The 16,218-nt window shown below is 44.7% G+C and overlaps 1 protein-coding gene and 1 pseudogene across 2 annotated transcripts in view; one reads left to right on the top strand and one right to left on the bottom strand.

The window, feature by feature from the left end:
* The window catches only part of LOC309375832 (putative CENPB DNA-binding domain-containing protein 1), a gene marked incomplete at its 3' end in the record, with an annotated part of 146,563 nt that overhangs the window by 34,968 nt on the left and 95,377 nt on the right, over positions 1-16,218 (bottom strand). The window lies entirely within an intron of this gene.
* Positions 5,348-11,128, top strand: LOC309375543 (neuropeptide Y receptor type 1 pseudogene; annotated as a pseudogene). The gene is made up of 2 exons (XR_014173499.1): positions 5,348-5,683; positions 8,564-11,128. The product of XR_014173499.1 is annotated as a neuropeptide Y receptor type 1 pseudogene (transcript).

The raw sequence follows: 16,218 nt of genomic DNA, 5'->3' as shown, positions 1-16,218 counted from the left end.
TCATGTCAACCACGAGCCATGCTTTAAGTGTGGTGAGCTCATCTCCATGGATGAGACCTGGACACGGTGGCCAGGGAAGAGCCTGGTTGATCAGGTGTCTCATGGGGAAGGATAAGGGATGGAGAAAATGGCAAAACCTCTTAAGCCAAGCAGAAAATAGCCTTCCGCCTCCAAGACGCAGGGTCCCTTCTCTTGGACTTTGCTTCTCCTGGAAGCTAAAACCCTGGCATTCCAGGTCAAGCCCCAAGACCTGGCAACTCCTTTGCTTCCACTTTCTTCAGCAGAGATATCAACCTCGTGCTTCTGAGGCTTTGACTTTCCAGCAAGCGGTTCCTGGAGTTTTCTGGCCATGCCAGCCTACACTGTCCAGAGCCCTGATTGGCTACGCAGTTTAGCACAGACACCAGCAGAACCCAAAGCCGGGCGGTGAATGTTGGAAAGAGCCTTTCCCATCCTAGTGCCTTTCTGATGTTTGGGCTACAACTCCCATCAGCCTCAGCCAGCATGGGAGATGTAGTTCAAAATCTTTAGAGGGCACCAGGGATAGGAAAACTGGTTTTTTAAACAACAAACAAACAAACAACCAACAACAAACCATAACAAACCATAACAAAGAGGGACCAATTGTCCAATGTGCCATGAAGTCCCAATCCTCTACCTGAACCAAAACCCCTGCCCCTCATCCCAGATGGCAAGGGACAAGAACTTTGCACAGTCCCAGATGCATCTGCCTCTTTATCATTATTCTCTGAGTTTCAGGGCTCAGGTACGTTGGAGCTCCGGAGGATACTGTGGGTCCCTTCCAACGGAGGATCCTGTATTTGTGAGGGTGGGCTCTATAGCAGGAGACCTGTCTGATCAGTTTCTCTGTCAAGTTCATGACCTTAGCCACTCAACTAGGTATCCACCACCTGCATCTTGTTGCCATAGAGACAAATGAGTGGCCTTTTCCTACATTACCTGGCTGGAGGCCACATCATCCTGGGATGGAGAACATGAGGCCAAGGCAAGCTGCAGATGCGTAAGTTATGTGTTTGAGTTTGGCTGACACTGGAGCAAGAGCCAGTGTGGTGTAGTGGTTAAGAGCGGTAGACTCCTAATCTGGTGGACCGGGTTCGCATCTCCACTCCTCCACATGCAGCTGCTGGGTGACCTTGGACTAGTCACACTTCTCTGAAGTCTCTCAGCCCCACTCACCTCAAAGAGTGTTTGTTGTGGGGGAGGAAGGGAAAGGAGAATGTTAGCCGCTTTGAGACTCCTTCGGGTAGTGATAAAGCAGGATATCAAATCCCCCCCCAAAAAAGACATGCTGCTGTGCCTCCAGCTTCCAGGCTGGAGGCCACATCATCCTAAGAACCCAGGCTGTGGCCACTGAGGCCTTCCCTGGAACCCTAATGGGAAGCTCAGGTTGTAGACCTGCAGAAAGAAAACCATAGTTCTGAAATACACCATAGTGCCCACTAACCTTTATTCCATGAAAACTAAATCCTGAGAAAGTCCTGGAAGAAACCCCTGGAAGTCTCATAGATTGGTGTTCAAAACTATGATGAGTGTTGATTTAAATTAATTTTGCAAGTTTGCAAGGTGTAAATTGTTCCTAACTCAACTTTGCTGATTCATACATGCACTCAACTGACTACTGCAAGCAGGCAGGAAGGAAGATGGGTTGGTGCATGGATAAGAGGAGAAAGCCCTGAAAAACGTGCTCCTGGAACACAAGGCTGCTTTTCTCTCTCCTAGCAAAAGCGCTTACTGCTTCAGAAAATTAAATCAACACCAGGCCCTGTCTTTTGCTGAGGTGAATATCAATATAGATTGACCCTCCAGATAAGCAGGAGCATTTGTGCTGATGAATCCCAGCGGCAACATTGGCATCAGTGGCGCCAAAGTATCTCATTAGCTTCCCAGGAAACTGGCTGTTGTTGTGCCACCAGGAATTGGTGAAGGTGGAAGGTGAGGCCGCCCAGAGGCCTCCTGTGGAACTGCAGCTACACACACCATGGTTTTACATATTCAACTACTGTACATTCTTCTGAAATGTGCAGTAGAAGTGTGAACACAACAAACAGGTGCTTGGAAACGCAATCGTCATCCAAGCATACCCATCAAAGAGATTGGAACAGTCATAGTGCCACAGCAATGGGCAAGCTAACAGTTTTTTGCATTGTGATGTCTGAAGCTGCTGGTGATGAATCAGAACGTTCTTGGTTTCTGCCACAAAGTGTCTTTAGACAGAAAGAAGAAAGCAGCTCCTAAGAGAGAGGAAGGGGCTGGAGAGCCTGTGCAGATGTGCTTCTATTGCTGCCGTTTGGTACAAGAGGTTCTGCAGGTTTTTGAAACCGTTAAACCCACCCCTGCAAAACCTGTTTACCAGAGGCAGTAGTGGGATGGAATGCAGGAATCATAGTTTCACTCCCTCTTTCAAAGCTCTCTGAAGCAAATTCTTGTCTGTTTCAGCCTCCCCAATTCTAGTGTCCTCTAGATATTTTGGGCTACAAGTTGCAATCCAACACATGTACAGCATTCAGGGATTGGGAAGGTTCTCCTAGGAAGTCAAACCTCCTTCAAACTCCCTTTCAATTCTTTTACAGCATTTAGAACTCTTTAGTTTAGAGAATAGGCAAGTAAGAGGGAACATACCAGAGGTTTATGCATGGCATAGAAAGAGTGGATAGAAAAAAAGTTTTTCTCCCTCTCTCATAACACTACGACTTGCAGACATTTAATGAAGCTGAATGCTTCAGGACAGTGAAAGAAAGGACTTCCTCATGCACTTGCTCCCCCAGAGGCAGCAATGTCCATCAGCTTGGATGGCTTTAGGATTGCTATGATCCATAAGTATGGATTGTGGTATGATAAGGTTAAAGCACATAAAGCGTTCAAAAGCCACGTTGTTAGAAAAGCATTGTTTAATGTTTGGATAAGATATAAGGATTTGCTAAAAAATAAAACCACAAGATGGCTGTCACCAATGGAAGCAAAGGCTCAGAAAAAAACTTAATATGGAGGCTAAATGGCCGAAGTATTGGGAAATTTTGGAACAAGAGGGAGACAGACTAAAATTGCAGAGTTTTGAAAAATTAAAAAACAGAGTGCGAGACTGGCTCCATTATTATCAAATAATGGAGGCATATAATTTGGACAAAAAAATGGTTTCCAGGTGGAAAAATCCAAATTGGAAACAGAACTGCTAGACTCTAAAATTAAGAATTTGTCAAGAATGTATAACTTGCTGTTGAAACGGAATACTCAAGATGAAATGGTGAAATCTGCTGTGATTAAATAGGCACAAGATGTTGGACATAATATTATGATGGCTGACTGGGAAGTTATGGACCACTGGTATGAAATTTACGGCATGTAATGCCTTAAAAGAGAATTTAATGAAAATGATCTACAGGTGGTACATAACATCAGTCAAGCTTGCAAAAAATTACCATTTGCCTGATAATAAATGCTGGAAATGTAAGGAGACAGAAGGCATTCTGGGAGATGATCTATAATGAAATGAAAAAGGTATTTAAATATACCTTTCTGAAGAAACCAGAGGCCTTGCTTTTGGGCATGGTTGGCCAATTGGTGCCAAAGAAAGATAGAACGTTTTTTATGTATGCCACAACAGCAGCAAGAATACTTATTGCAAAGTATTGGAAGACGCAAGATCTACCCACCAGGGAAGAATGGCAGATGAAACTGATGGACTACATGGAAATGGCGGAAATGACTGGCAGAATCCGAGACCAGGGAGAAGAGTCGATGGAAGAAGATTGGAAAAAAATTAAAGTATATTTTAAAAAGTATTGTAAAATTAATGAATGTTAGAAGGATGCTGGAATGAACCTACACGGTCTTAGCAGAAAGGTTATAAAGAATTAAGTTAAAATGGATTGTTAATGGGTTAAAGTGTAAAATTTAAGGTTAAATTGCGTTAAGATAAATTATGGAATAAAATCTGAGAAAGAGGGAAAGGACTTGCTGAAGCAATTATGAATTAAGAATACAAAAAGGGAGGCGTGAGGAAGTCATGGAAATAAGTAAATGAAAGATAAAGATATGAAAATATTGGATGTTATTGTTTTTAAATGTTATTGCTTAGCTGTATTGTTTTTGGGTTTTCTCTTTTTTCTTTTTTCTCTTTTTTTCTTTTTTTAGCATTGTATTTTCCTGTATTTTTGAAGTATTGTAATCTTTTCTATTATTATTGTCTGTTTTTCTTTCTTTGTAATTGTTAAACTTTAATAAATATCTTTTTTTAAAAAAAAGGATTGGACAAATTTGTGGAAGACGCAGAGCTGTCAGTGGCTCTGCTCTGCCTCCACAGTGATGCTTCTGAGTCCCAGCTGCTGGAGGCCAGAGGAGGGCAAAGTGCTCTTGTGCTCAGATCCTGCTTGCAGACTTCCTAGAGGCATCTGGTTGGCCATTATGAGAGAAGGAAACTGGCCACCGGCCTGATTCAGCAGGCTCTTCTTATGTTCTTATGCTGTGTCTCCATCTTGAGATGAGCCACATCAGGATTTGAACTCAGGTCCCTAATACCTGTTCCAATATTCTATGCAGTGCTGGGATAAAAGAACAGGGAGGGTCTTTTACCTTCATGCCTTCTTTGTGGTCATGTGAGTTATTATTTAATAGATTTTAATCCCAAGTCCCTTGAGCCCCAGCCAGTATGATCAGCCCTGGAATCCTACAGCCATTCTGGCTGGGGTTGATGGGAGTTGTAGCCAAACATCTGGAGGGCACCAGGTTGGAGAAGACTGTCCTTCACCATAGACAGTGCAGGTGCCTGCTAGTTTGCCTTGCCCAGCCATCCCTTGATGGGTGATTTAAAGCTAAGCCCCTTCCTTCCTCCTAACCAGTTGGCATGGCTGTCCACTGCCTGGCTGTCAGGATCGACTCACGGCCTTCCTACTAGAAACCGCCCACCGAAACCTGGCGCAGAAGGGGTTTGTTTGGAATCCCAGAGATGAGCAGAGCTCGCAGTCTTTCTGCACAAAAATCCACTCTTGCTCACCCCACCTTAGCTTTCTTTATTTTAGCGGTGGTGTCGCCAGTTGCAAAACCGTTTTGGGAGCCAGGAATCCTCGCCCATCTACTTCCCAGCGCCCAGAGATCTCCCAGGAGCGCCTGACCTCCTTACCTTCCGCCCATCAACGCTCGCCTGAATAAAACCCCCGCTCGCTTGCCTGCCTGCCAGCCTGCCAGGGAGCTGGACCTTTGCCAGAGCTGGATCTGGGGCACCTCCGCCCCCGCATGCAGCAGCAACAGCAGCCTCCCCCCCCCCCTTCACGTGCTCTCACATTGAGAGACTGGAGCGCGCGGCTGGGCGGGGGAGAGGAGTGGTACCCACGTGGAAGAAGCATCCCCTCTCCGCCTGGAAGCCAGAGTCCCGGGTGGGGCTAAGCCTCGCTCCTCCCAGGGGTGGAGTTTTTTATATGGGTCGGGGGGGGGGCAGGGGGCTTCCCTAGTTCTTCTTAAGGCAGCCTTTACGCTGGGTGTCTCCTTGCTTCCCCCTCCCCCAAAACCCTGGAGCCCATCATTTGGGGGAGAGAAAAGAAGAAGAGGAGGACCCCTGAGCTGGGAGACGCATTCACGTGTACCGGGAGGGTGTTGCACCATATTTCAGAGCAGATCTGCCCGGGTTTAAGAAGAGGCTGAACCGACACGAGAACTAGTTCAGCATCAGGTGAGTGAGGGGCGTGTGTGTGTGTGTGTGTACGCGCGCTTGCTTGGGGGCTGCACTTGGGGCTGGGTGCCCCAGGAGTACCGTCCTCACTCCCCTGACCCTGTAGCAGCAACAGCACTAGAACTTGTGTAATAGTCCCAAGCTGCATTTTCTGCTGGGCTTGCCAGCCTCTACCAGCCTCAGAGCTAATTCTCCAAAGCTGGGGCAGAGTGGAGGGATGACAACCACAGCGTCTCCCGTCAAAAGCTGCAGCAATCTACCGCTCCGCCGCGTGCGCATCTGTCTGGGCAGTGGTCGGCGGCTGGCCTGCTGGGCTGGGGGCGGGTGGGAGACATGGGGGGGGGTACCTGCTCCCCAGCTAGCGCTGGCATTCCAAGGCTAGCCTGCAGACCAAGTTCCAAGAGGGGAAGGGTACTCTGCCTTCATTCCTCTATCCCTCCCTACCATTAAATGCTGGTCTTGGAATCGAAAGGAAAGGATGGGGGGGGCTGGGGGGGGCAGCCCCGTGCAGCTTTTTCTGAAAGAGGGCAGGTTGTGCATTGCAGCGCTGAAGGGGAGGACCTAAGCACACAAGCTCCAGTTGACAAACATTTTACAAATAAAGCAAACTGTCCATGAAATGGGATGTTGACGTGGGCACCCGCAGAAGCAGCCTTGCTTCCACTGCCTCCCATTTTGCCCTTTAAGGGACTACCTGGGTGTCCTGCATTGGAAACAGTATTGTAGGCAATATCTCTACATTGAAAGAAGTAGGAAATGATTTTTTTTTTTAACATTTCAGAGGATGTTGCAGATATAAATGGTGGAAGTTGCCTTCCTGCTCTGACACTGGCCAACAGGTGCTTGTGATAGTTGCCTGGCCATATCCTACTCAGCAGTTACTCCTCACCTGTTTTAAGTCTTATGTGTTCAGTTTATCCATATGTTTTATCTTATGCTGGTCTGTGACTGAAATAAACTTTGATACCGATACTGTACTGATACTCAGCAGTTACTATGTAGGCTTGAAAATAGCTGTTTGCCTGTGACAAGTAAAAATTGCCTCTGGCAAGAATGCTTTTCTAGGTTGGAAGAGTCTGTCTTCTCCCTCTCAATTTCATTTTCCTTTTTGCAGGCCTTAGACACTCTACAAATAACTCTCACTAGACAGGGACTTGTGAACAATTTTTTTTGCAGGCTTATATCTTCTGTGGACTTCATTTGCAGGGCTGCATTATCATAGCTGATGGGCTAGATGGGAACAGAGGGCAGGAAAAGACAATAAGTGGTGGCCATGACTTTCCTGAACAACAGGGCGGGGATTGTCTAGAAAAATGTAGAGTACCAGGCCATGCAGATAAAAGGCGGAGGGGGGTGTTCTCATTTTCTCTGCCTCCATTGCAATGAATAGGAACTCTGCTTTACAGCAGGTGGATAACTCACTCTTAAGATCTCATGTCTGTCTTCACAGTAAATGGCAACCACAGGAAAGGGCTGTCTCAAGACAAAGAACACATTTTAAATACTTTCAGTGAGCGTGTTCTTACCCAATAGAAGCTTCTAGGATAAGGTGGGGTCACTGCAGAGTGTGGCCCATCCATACCTCAGCTTAGTGTGGACCCCCCCATGCCTCCTGTGGCTCCTTAGCCCACTTGGTGTTCTCCTCCATTTACTGCAGCCTCACATTTTCTTCTCCCTAGATCTGGAGATTCCGTAAAGGTAAAGGTAAAGGGACCCCTGACCATTATGTCCAGTTGTGACCGACTCTGGGGTTGCGGCGCTCATCTCGCTTTATTGGCTGAGGGAGCCGGCGTACAGCTTCCGGGTCATGTGACCAGCATGACTAAGCCGCTTCTGGCGAACCAGAGCAGCGCAAGGAAACCCTGTTTACCTTCCCGCCGGAGCGGTACCTTTTTATCTACTTGCATTCTAACGTGCTTACGAACTGCTAGGTTGGCAGGAGCAGGGACCGAGCAATGGGAGCTCACCCCGTCGTGGGGATTCGAACCGCCGACCTTCTGATCGGCAAGTCCTAGGCTTTGTGGTTTAACATCCGTTACATAGGGAATATCTGATTTAGGGAGGAGAAAAATTGGGGTGGTAGTTGGAGGAGAATGTCACCAGGATGAGGAGGAATTAAAGGGGGCACAAGGGTTCCCAATGGGCATTAAGCCAAGGTATGGATGGGCCGTAAGACTAAACTATGTGGGACAGAAGATGAGTAGTCCTTGGGCAGCTGATCCAGACTAGCACCCTCCAGATGTTTTGGACTACAACTCCCATCAGTTGGCTGGGATTAATGGGAACATATGGAAGGTGCCAGATTGGGGAAGGCTGCAGTAGGGCATGCTCTGAAGACTCCTGATACAGCCAACCACTTGGTGAAGCTAACCACACTTGGGTCTGGGAGTGACTGCCCAGGCCATATACTGAAAAACTGGTCCTAAAGGATCTTCTGGCTCCCAGTATGTTTCCAAGTACAATTCAAAGTGTTGGTGCTGATCTTTAAAGCCCTAAACAGCCTCGGCCCTGTATACCACTTAGGTCCTCCTCCAAGGGTCTTCTGCTGGTTTCCTCACTGCGAGAAGTGAAGCTACAGGGAACCAGGCAGAGGGCCTTCTCAGTAGTGGCACCCACCCTGTGGAACGCCCTCCCTTCAGATGTCAAGGAAATAAACAACTATCTGACTTTTAGAAGACATCTGAAGGCAGTTCTGTTTAGGGAAGTTTTTAAGGATGTTTTTAGATATGTTGTAAGCCACCCAGAATGCCTGAAGCAATCCTAGGAGCCCCCTGGGCACTTCTAGATGCCACCTTGAGCTCCATGGAAGAAAGGCAATATATAAATGTAGTCAATAAGTAAGTGCCTCCTAATGACTGGATGTCTTCTTCCTTGGCACAGGGCAAGCGAGCACAGCATCTCATGAGGAGGGACAGCTGCTGCTGCCGCTGCTGCTGCCGCCGCAGCCTTTTTTGCCACCTGCACTAGAGAGCTCTCCATCCTTCCATCTCTAAGGTAGAGTTGGGACGTGCCATGGACCAGCTGATGAATCTCCTCTACCTCAACTTCTCAGAGCAGCTGAGCCTGCTAGAGGAAAACGACATGTCCTGCAGTGACTCTGTGGGGAACGGCACTTTCCTGATCGTAGCTTACAGCGCAGTCATTGCAGTGGGGTTGATTGGCAACCTCTGCTTGGTGTGTGTCATCATCCAGCAGAAGGAGATGAGAAATGTCACCAACATCTTCATCGCCAACCTCTCCTGCTCTGATATCCTCATGTCACTTGTTTGCATGCCTGTCACGGTCATTTACACCTTGATGGACCGCTGGATCTTAGGAGAAGTGCTCTGCAAGGCCAGCCCCTTTGTCCAGTGCATCTCCGTCACTGTCTCCATCCTCTCCCTCGTATGGATTGCCCTGGAACGGCATCAGCTCATCATCAATCCGACTGGGCGGAAGCCAGGAGCTAACCATGCGTACCTGGCTGTGGCCATTACCTGGGTGGTGGCCTGCTTCATTTCCCTGCCCTTCCTCTCCTTCACCATCCTGACCAATGAGCCCTTTCAAAACTTAAGCCTTCCCTTTGACCCGTTTGCCAACCACGTGGCCTGCATTGAGCACTGGCCATCGGATCAGCATCGCCTAGCTTACACCACCTTCCTCTTGCTTTTCCAGTACTGCCTGCCCCTGCTCCTCATCATGGCCTGCTATTTCCGCATCTTCCTGCGCCTTCAGCGTCGCAAGGACATGGTGGAGCGCTCCAAGGATGGCTCCCGGGCCACTAGCCACAGGAAGGTCAACATTATGTTGGCTTGCATCGTCGTTGCTTTTGCCGCCTGTTGGTTTCCACTCACTGTCTTCAATGCCCTCTATGACTGGGACCATGAGAAGATCTCAGTGTGCTACCACAACTTCATCTTCTCCCTCTGCCACCTTATGGCCATGGCTTCCACTTGCATCAACCCCATCATGTATGGTTTCCTCAACAGCAATTTCCAAAAGGAAGTCAAGGCATTGCTGTATCGCTGCAGCTGCAGCAGTGAGAAGGACAAGTATGAAAGCTTCCCCCTTTCCACAGTCAGCACGGAGATCTCCAAGGCCTCTCTCCATAGCGGGGCTGGCACCAGTACCCACGCGTGACTGCCAAGATCCCATGCAGTGCCTTCCAACAGCAACCGGTCCATTTCTCAGCTGAGCCAAGCTGGAAGTATCTTCGCTGTCTGCATATTTCCAATTCTCTGGTTACTCCACCCCCCAACATATCTCATACCAAACTTGTATCAGGGATCATCTGCAATTATCTGGGGTATCCCATTTCAAACAAAGAATATGTACTGAGGTGGGGAGGGAATGACCCAGAGGATTGGGGAACAGTGTGTCTTGAGTTCAAATCCAAGTTATTCTCTTTGACCCTTAACCCATTTTAACATTTGGAGCTTTGAAAACTTCCTTGAGAATATGGTTGTACTCCACTAAAACGGATGGAAACTGTGAGTTCTGGGAAAATAACTAAGCAACTTACATTCTGCTTAGCCTCTCAAGAAGATCCAAGGGCCCCTAAATAAATCATCCAACTCTGTTAAGAGTTGCATTCATCAGCATTAGGCAACTTAGAAGCAGATCTTCACAAATGGTCCTTCAAAGAGAAGATTGATCATGGCAAAGAAACATTTCCCGAAAGAAAGCTTCCCCAGCACTCCTGATTTTTTTGTGCTAGACTGAACTTCAGGACAACATTGGGTGTGTCCTGGGTTGTATTCTCCATTCAGATGGACCAACTTGGGCTTGACAGGCCTGGTCATTGTCCTACATGAACTAAATGTGTTCCCTGGTACAAGGACCGAAGCTCAGTGGTAGAGCATCTGCTTTGCATGCAGAAGGTCCCAGGTTCAATCTCCAGGCTGGACTGGAAGGAGACTCCTGTCTCACATCATGGAGACCCACCACTGCCAGTCAATATAGGCAGCACAGAGCAGGATGAACCAATGGGCTGGTGTCCTGTGTTCCAGAAACGTCTGCAGTGCTCTGGGAATCCATGGTAGATGTGTCCCTTGAAAAGCATTTTTTGAAGGTAGGAACCTGGAAAAACGATGCCCTAAGTGAGTCTCCATCTCCATGCAAATGGAATTATCCTGGTTGAAGAAGAGCTTTAAAAAATAGAACTGGTAAGATCCAAACTGGTTCAGTTGAAATCCTTAGTATGAAATGTCTGGGTAACACATCAAGATTTTGAGAGAGCCTCCCAGTCATCCCAACGGCCAAGGCAGAAAACTTTAAAGGCCTTCCTCTACCCCACCCTGGATGGTTTAGTCTGCATTTCCCCCACCTGAAGAAATGTTTTGCCCTACTCAGAAACTTGCTATCATGTCCTGTCAATATAATTGCATCAATTGAAACTTTGTTTGATCTTCTCTCTTTCTTTTGAATAATAATAAAGCAAGCGTTTCCGTAATACAAACTGAGAAAGATGAGATATTGTTCTGATTGGTTCTGCCCTTTTATTTCCATGAAAATTAGTCCATTTAATATAAAGGACTTATGAGTTTGGAATGTGTATTAAGACACGGAGCTTGAAGGGTTTTGGCTTTGAGAGCTCTGCCTTCATTTGCCTATTGGAACTACCGTATATAATCAGCAATTCTCATTTATTGCACATTTACTGGGGAGAAAGGGGTGAGAAATACTTCATTCCTAAAACTCTCTGGATGCAAAATGCACTGCATTAAAAGGATGAGTCAATGAGTGCTGGCACTGCATAATCCTGCTGAGGACAGTGATGTGTAGCTTAGTGTCCCTTTTTTTTCTAACACAGGAAGACTCTTCAGAACGGTATTATCACTTTAGCCTTAATATTTAAATCAGGAATGGACAGGAGCTGGCCTTCAGAGGGCACCTTTTCATCAGATGGCCTGAGCAAATGTCAGTCACATGAGGATGTGATCAGTTTCCCTCATCAGGATAAAGAAAAAGTTGCCATCTTGTAAGAAACAAAGAGTCCCCCGTGTTCCAGGGTACATCTCTCTCATGCATGTAATATGTAAATGTGCACAACTGAATGCTATGCTGTGCCGGAGTGCATATGCCTTCTACCAGCCTTCCCCCCAAGCTGGGACTCCCCAGGCGTCTGGGGCCACAGTTCCCATCAGTCCAGCCAGCAGGGAAGCCCTTGCAGATGAATGGCTGCAGCTCTATGGAGGATCCTGCACTCCCACAAGGGTGCTGGTTTTGGGTAGTGAAATGCATTTGCAACCCGAAAGCTCATTGTCTGGAGAGGAGAGCAGCCCTCAAGAACAGAGAAGTAGGCTATCCCCAATTTAAATAAATCCATGATTGAGGCAGAGGTGAACATCCAAAACAAAGCAAATGCAAATCCCAGTTGCATGTTCCAACCAAGGAATTTAAATGGCAAATGGCAGCTAGATGCATAATTATTTGTACAGCTAAATTCAGTTTTCTCCCTGCTGCTGGTGCACTTAATGGGGAGATCAGGCAACTGACTGTATGACTACCCATCCTTAATGCTACAAGTAACACAGATGGTCTATTCTGTCTTTATTGCTTATTAGAGCTTAGATACCTCTCACTTGTTTCTTGAGAACAGTCCTCTTTTTTTGGGGGGGGGGGGACTACCGTAGTTGCTGACGAAGGCTCCATAATGATTAATCTGAAAATAATGTAACTAAAATTCTTAGTAAGTTGAGCTTTGTAATATTTTTCAGGGGGTGGGAATCCATTCAGGATATCAGGACGCTGTCACAGGCAAGATTCCGTTCATTCAAATCAGAATGGCATCTGTGGTATTGCACTATTTACAGTCTGTAGCAGCCTTCCCTGACCTTTGGTCATCCAGGTGTTTTGGACTACAAGTCCCATAATTCCCAGGCAGCATGACCAATAGTCAGGATAGTGGCAGTTGCAGCCCCAAACATTTGGAGGCACAACGTTTTTGGCAAGCAGGTCTAAAGCTTTAACTCATTCATCACCTGGGCCAAAACCAAATGGCACAAGTGTGTATGTATGTTTGTGTGTGTGGGTTTAAAAATGCCATTAGGTTTGAGTGAATGATTGTAACAACGAATTAAAAAGAAAATAGTAAAGATGGCATTTCCTTGTATTAGTGAGGAGTCACTTTTTAATCATCTTCTACATTGCCTCACATTTCTTTCAAAATCACCCAGAATTCCTGACCAGTGTGAGTGTTCTTGTTCTGTTTCATAAATTAGTTGTAATTGATCTTTCTGCCATGCTTTCCTTAATATTATGTTATCAATCAGTAAAAACCTGAAGTGTCTTGTGGCACCTCAAAAGCTAAAAAAATATTATTATTATGGCATAAAGTTTCATGGACTACTACAGTCTAGAACATTTTTCCATTTTGGCTTGTGGCTTTAATGAAGACTGATTTGACATGGGACATTTCTGGGTTTTCACTCTGATCAGAAAATCCATAATGCAAAAGAAAGTGTACTGCTAGCAAATATGTTACTGTTGTAAAAATAAAAATAAAAATCTGGACCTCAGACTAAACCTTCAGAAGGTGACTAAGACATATCACAAACTTTTTCACAGGTAAAATTCCACCAGACTTCCTGGGGCTAACTTTTATGGAGATAGCTTTGGGCTGGGATATCAGCTATCTCACTCCCTACCCTGGTCCATTTCTAGTCCATTTATTAACTGAGTCTCATGCCCTGGCAAAAATGCTGCGATGTTTGGGATGCACAGATCAAGCCAGAGGATTTTTTCATAACATTCATAGGAAAGACATACAAGGTCGTATCTAATGCTAGCCACTGAGTCAATTTTTTGAGATTCATTTTTTTTTATAAGATATTTATTAAAGATTTTCTTAATACAATAGAAAAAAAACCAAACAAAATAACATATAACATTACAATAGCCATATTTTCTTCGCTTCTTTGGACTTCCTCACATCTCTCATTCCTGCGTTCCAAGTTTATTAAACTTTACCCAGCAATTTATCACCTTGTTTCAATTCTTATTTTATAATTTTCCAATATCGTGTCCCTAATTTTAGATATTTTTACCCAGACCTTAAAAACTTAATTTTAGCATAATATTTATCCAAAATTTATCTTTTCTTATATTTTCACTTATCTTCATATTCCTTTCAACTAACTTAATGGTACCATATTGTTTATAATCTTACATCTTTCTTAACACTCATACAATTTACAATATTTTTGTAAATAGTCCTTGAATTTCTTCCAGTCCTCCTCCACTGCATCTTCTCCCAGGTCTCGGATTCTGCCAGTCATTTCTGCTAGTTCCATATAGTCTATCAGTTGCATCTGCCATTCTTCCAGTGTGGGTAAATCTTGGGTTTTCCAGTGCTTGGCTACAAGTATCCTTGCTGCTGTTGTTGCATACATAAAGAATGTTCGGTCCTTCTTTAACACCCTCTGGCTGACGATGCCTAAAAGAAAGGCCTCTGGTTTCTTAGGAAAGGTATACTTAAATACCTTTTTCAACTCATTATATATCATTTCCCAGAAAGCCTTAACTCTAGGGCAGGTCCACCAGAGGTGAAAGAACGTTCCTTCAGTTTCTTTACATTTCCAACATTTATTGTCAGACAAATGATATATTTTTGCGAGCTTGACTGGAGTCATGTACCACCTATATATCATTTTCATAATATTTTCTTTCAAGGCATTACATGCTGTGAATTTCAGACCGGTGGTCCATAACCTTTCCCAGTCAGCAAACATGATATTGTACCCAATGTCCTGTGCCCATTTTATCATAGCCAATTTGACCGTTTCATCTTGTGTATTCCATTTTAACAGCAAGTTATACATTCTTGAAAGAACCTTAGTCTTAGGTTCTAGCAATTCCGTTTCCAACTTTCATTTTTCCACCTGGAATCCTATCTTTTTATCCAACTTAAAAACCTCTTTAATCTGAGCATAATGTAACCAATCTCGCACTTTATCTTTTAGTTTCTCCAAACTCTGCAGCCTCCAATTATCTCCATCTTTTTCTAATATTTCCCAATATTTCGGCCATTTGGCCTCCATATTGAGTCTTTTCTGGGCCTTAGCTTCCATTGGTGATAACCACCTTGGGGTCTTGTTTTCCAATAAGTCTTTATATTTTGTCCAGACATTAAACACTGCTTTCCTGACAATATGGTTCTTGAAAGCCTTGTGACTTTTAACCTTGTCATACCACAAATATGCATGCCATCCATAAGCATTGTTAAAACCTTCCAGATCCAAAACATCAGTGTTTTCAAGAAGCAGCCAATCTTTAAACCAGCAGAAAGCTGCTGATTCATAATACAACTTTAAGTCTGGCAGGGCAAAGCCCCCTCTTTCTTTAGCATCAGTTAATATCTTGAACTTAATTCTGGGCTTTTTGCCCTGCCAGACAAATTTGGAAATATCTCTTTGCCACCTCCCAAAACACTCCATTTTGTCCACGATCTGTAAAGTCTGGAACAAAAACAGCATTTTTGGCAATACATTCATCTTTATAGCAGCAAGTCGGCCCGACAAGGAAAGTTTCAATCTTGACCAACCTTCTAAATCCCTATTAATTTCTGACCAACACTTATCATAGTTATCCTTAAATAGACTCAGGTTCTTAGCTGTTATGTTTACCCCTAGGTATCTTACTTTTTTGACCACGTTTAACTCTGTCTCTTTCTGAAACCTTTCTGATTCTGAATGTGTCAAATTTTTCCCCAATACCTTAGTTTTTTGCTTGTTAAGTTTAAATCCCGCCACCCGACCAAACTCCTGAATCAATTGTAATACCCTTTTCGTGCTAGATTCTGGCTCCTGTAGGGTCAAAACCAGGTCATCTGCAAAAGCTTTAAATTTATACTGTTTCGCTCCGACCTGAATTCCTTCCACCAACCGGTCCCCTCTAATCATATTCAAGAGCACCTCCAGGACCGAGATAAATAACAAAGGAGAGATAGGGCAACCTTGTCGTGTTCCTTTTTCAATTTTGAACTCTTCCGTCACCACATTGTTCACTATCAATTTAGCCTTTTGTTCTGAATAAATTGGGTCTATCCCATTCTCAAATCCCCATCCCACTCCCATCCCTTCCAAGTTTTTCTTCATAAAATTCCATGAAATATTATCAAAGGCCTTCTCCGCGTCTATAAATATTAACACTGCTTTTGTATTAATATTTGTTTGCAAAAGTTCCAAAATGTCAATAATGTTCCTTGTGTTAGCAAACAAATGTCTACCTGGGAGAAAGCCTGCCTGGTCCTTATGAATTACTTCATTTAAAACTTTTTAAAATCTACTTGCTAAAATGTCTGCAAATATTTTATAATCCACATTTAGGAGGGAGATGGGGCAGTAGTTCTTGAGTTGTGTCTTTTCAGTTTCTAGTTTAGGTATCAATGTGATGAAAGCTTCTTTCCACGATTCCGGTGCCTTCTTCCCCTCCATAATTTCATTGCAAACCTCCATTAATGGATGTATCAAGTAATCTTTCAATGTCTTATAATATTTGGAGGTAAGCCCATCTGGCCCTGGAGACTTGCCCAGTTGCATATTCTGAATGGCTTC

The sequence above is a fragment of the Podarcis melisellensis genome (assembly GCF_964234715.1).
Source record: "Podarcis melisellensis genome assembly, chromosome: 8".
Classification (NCBI taxonomy): domain Eukaryota; kingdom Metazoa; phylum Chordata; class Lepidosauria; order Squamata; family Lacertidae; genus Podarcis; species Podarcis melisellensis.
Note: the sequence above shows the minus strand (reverse complement) of the source record. Positions and strands in the feature narration are given on the sequence as shown.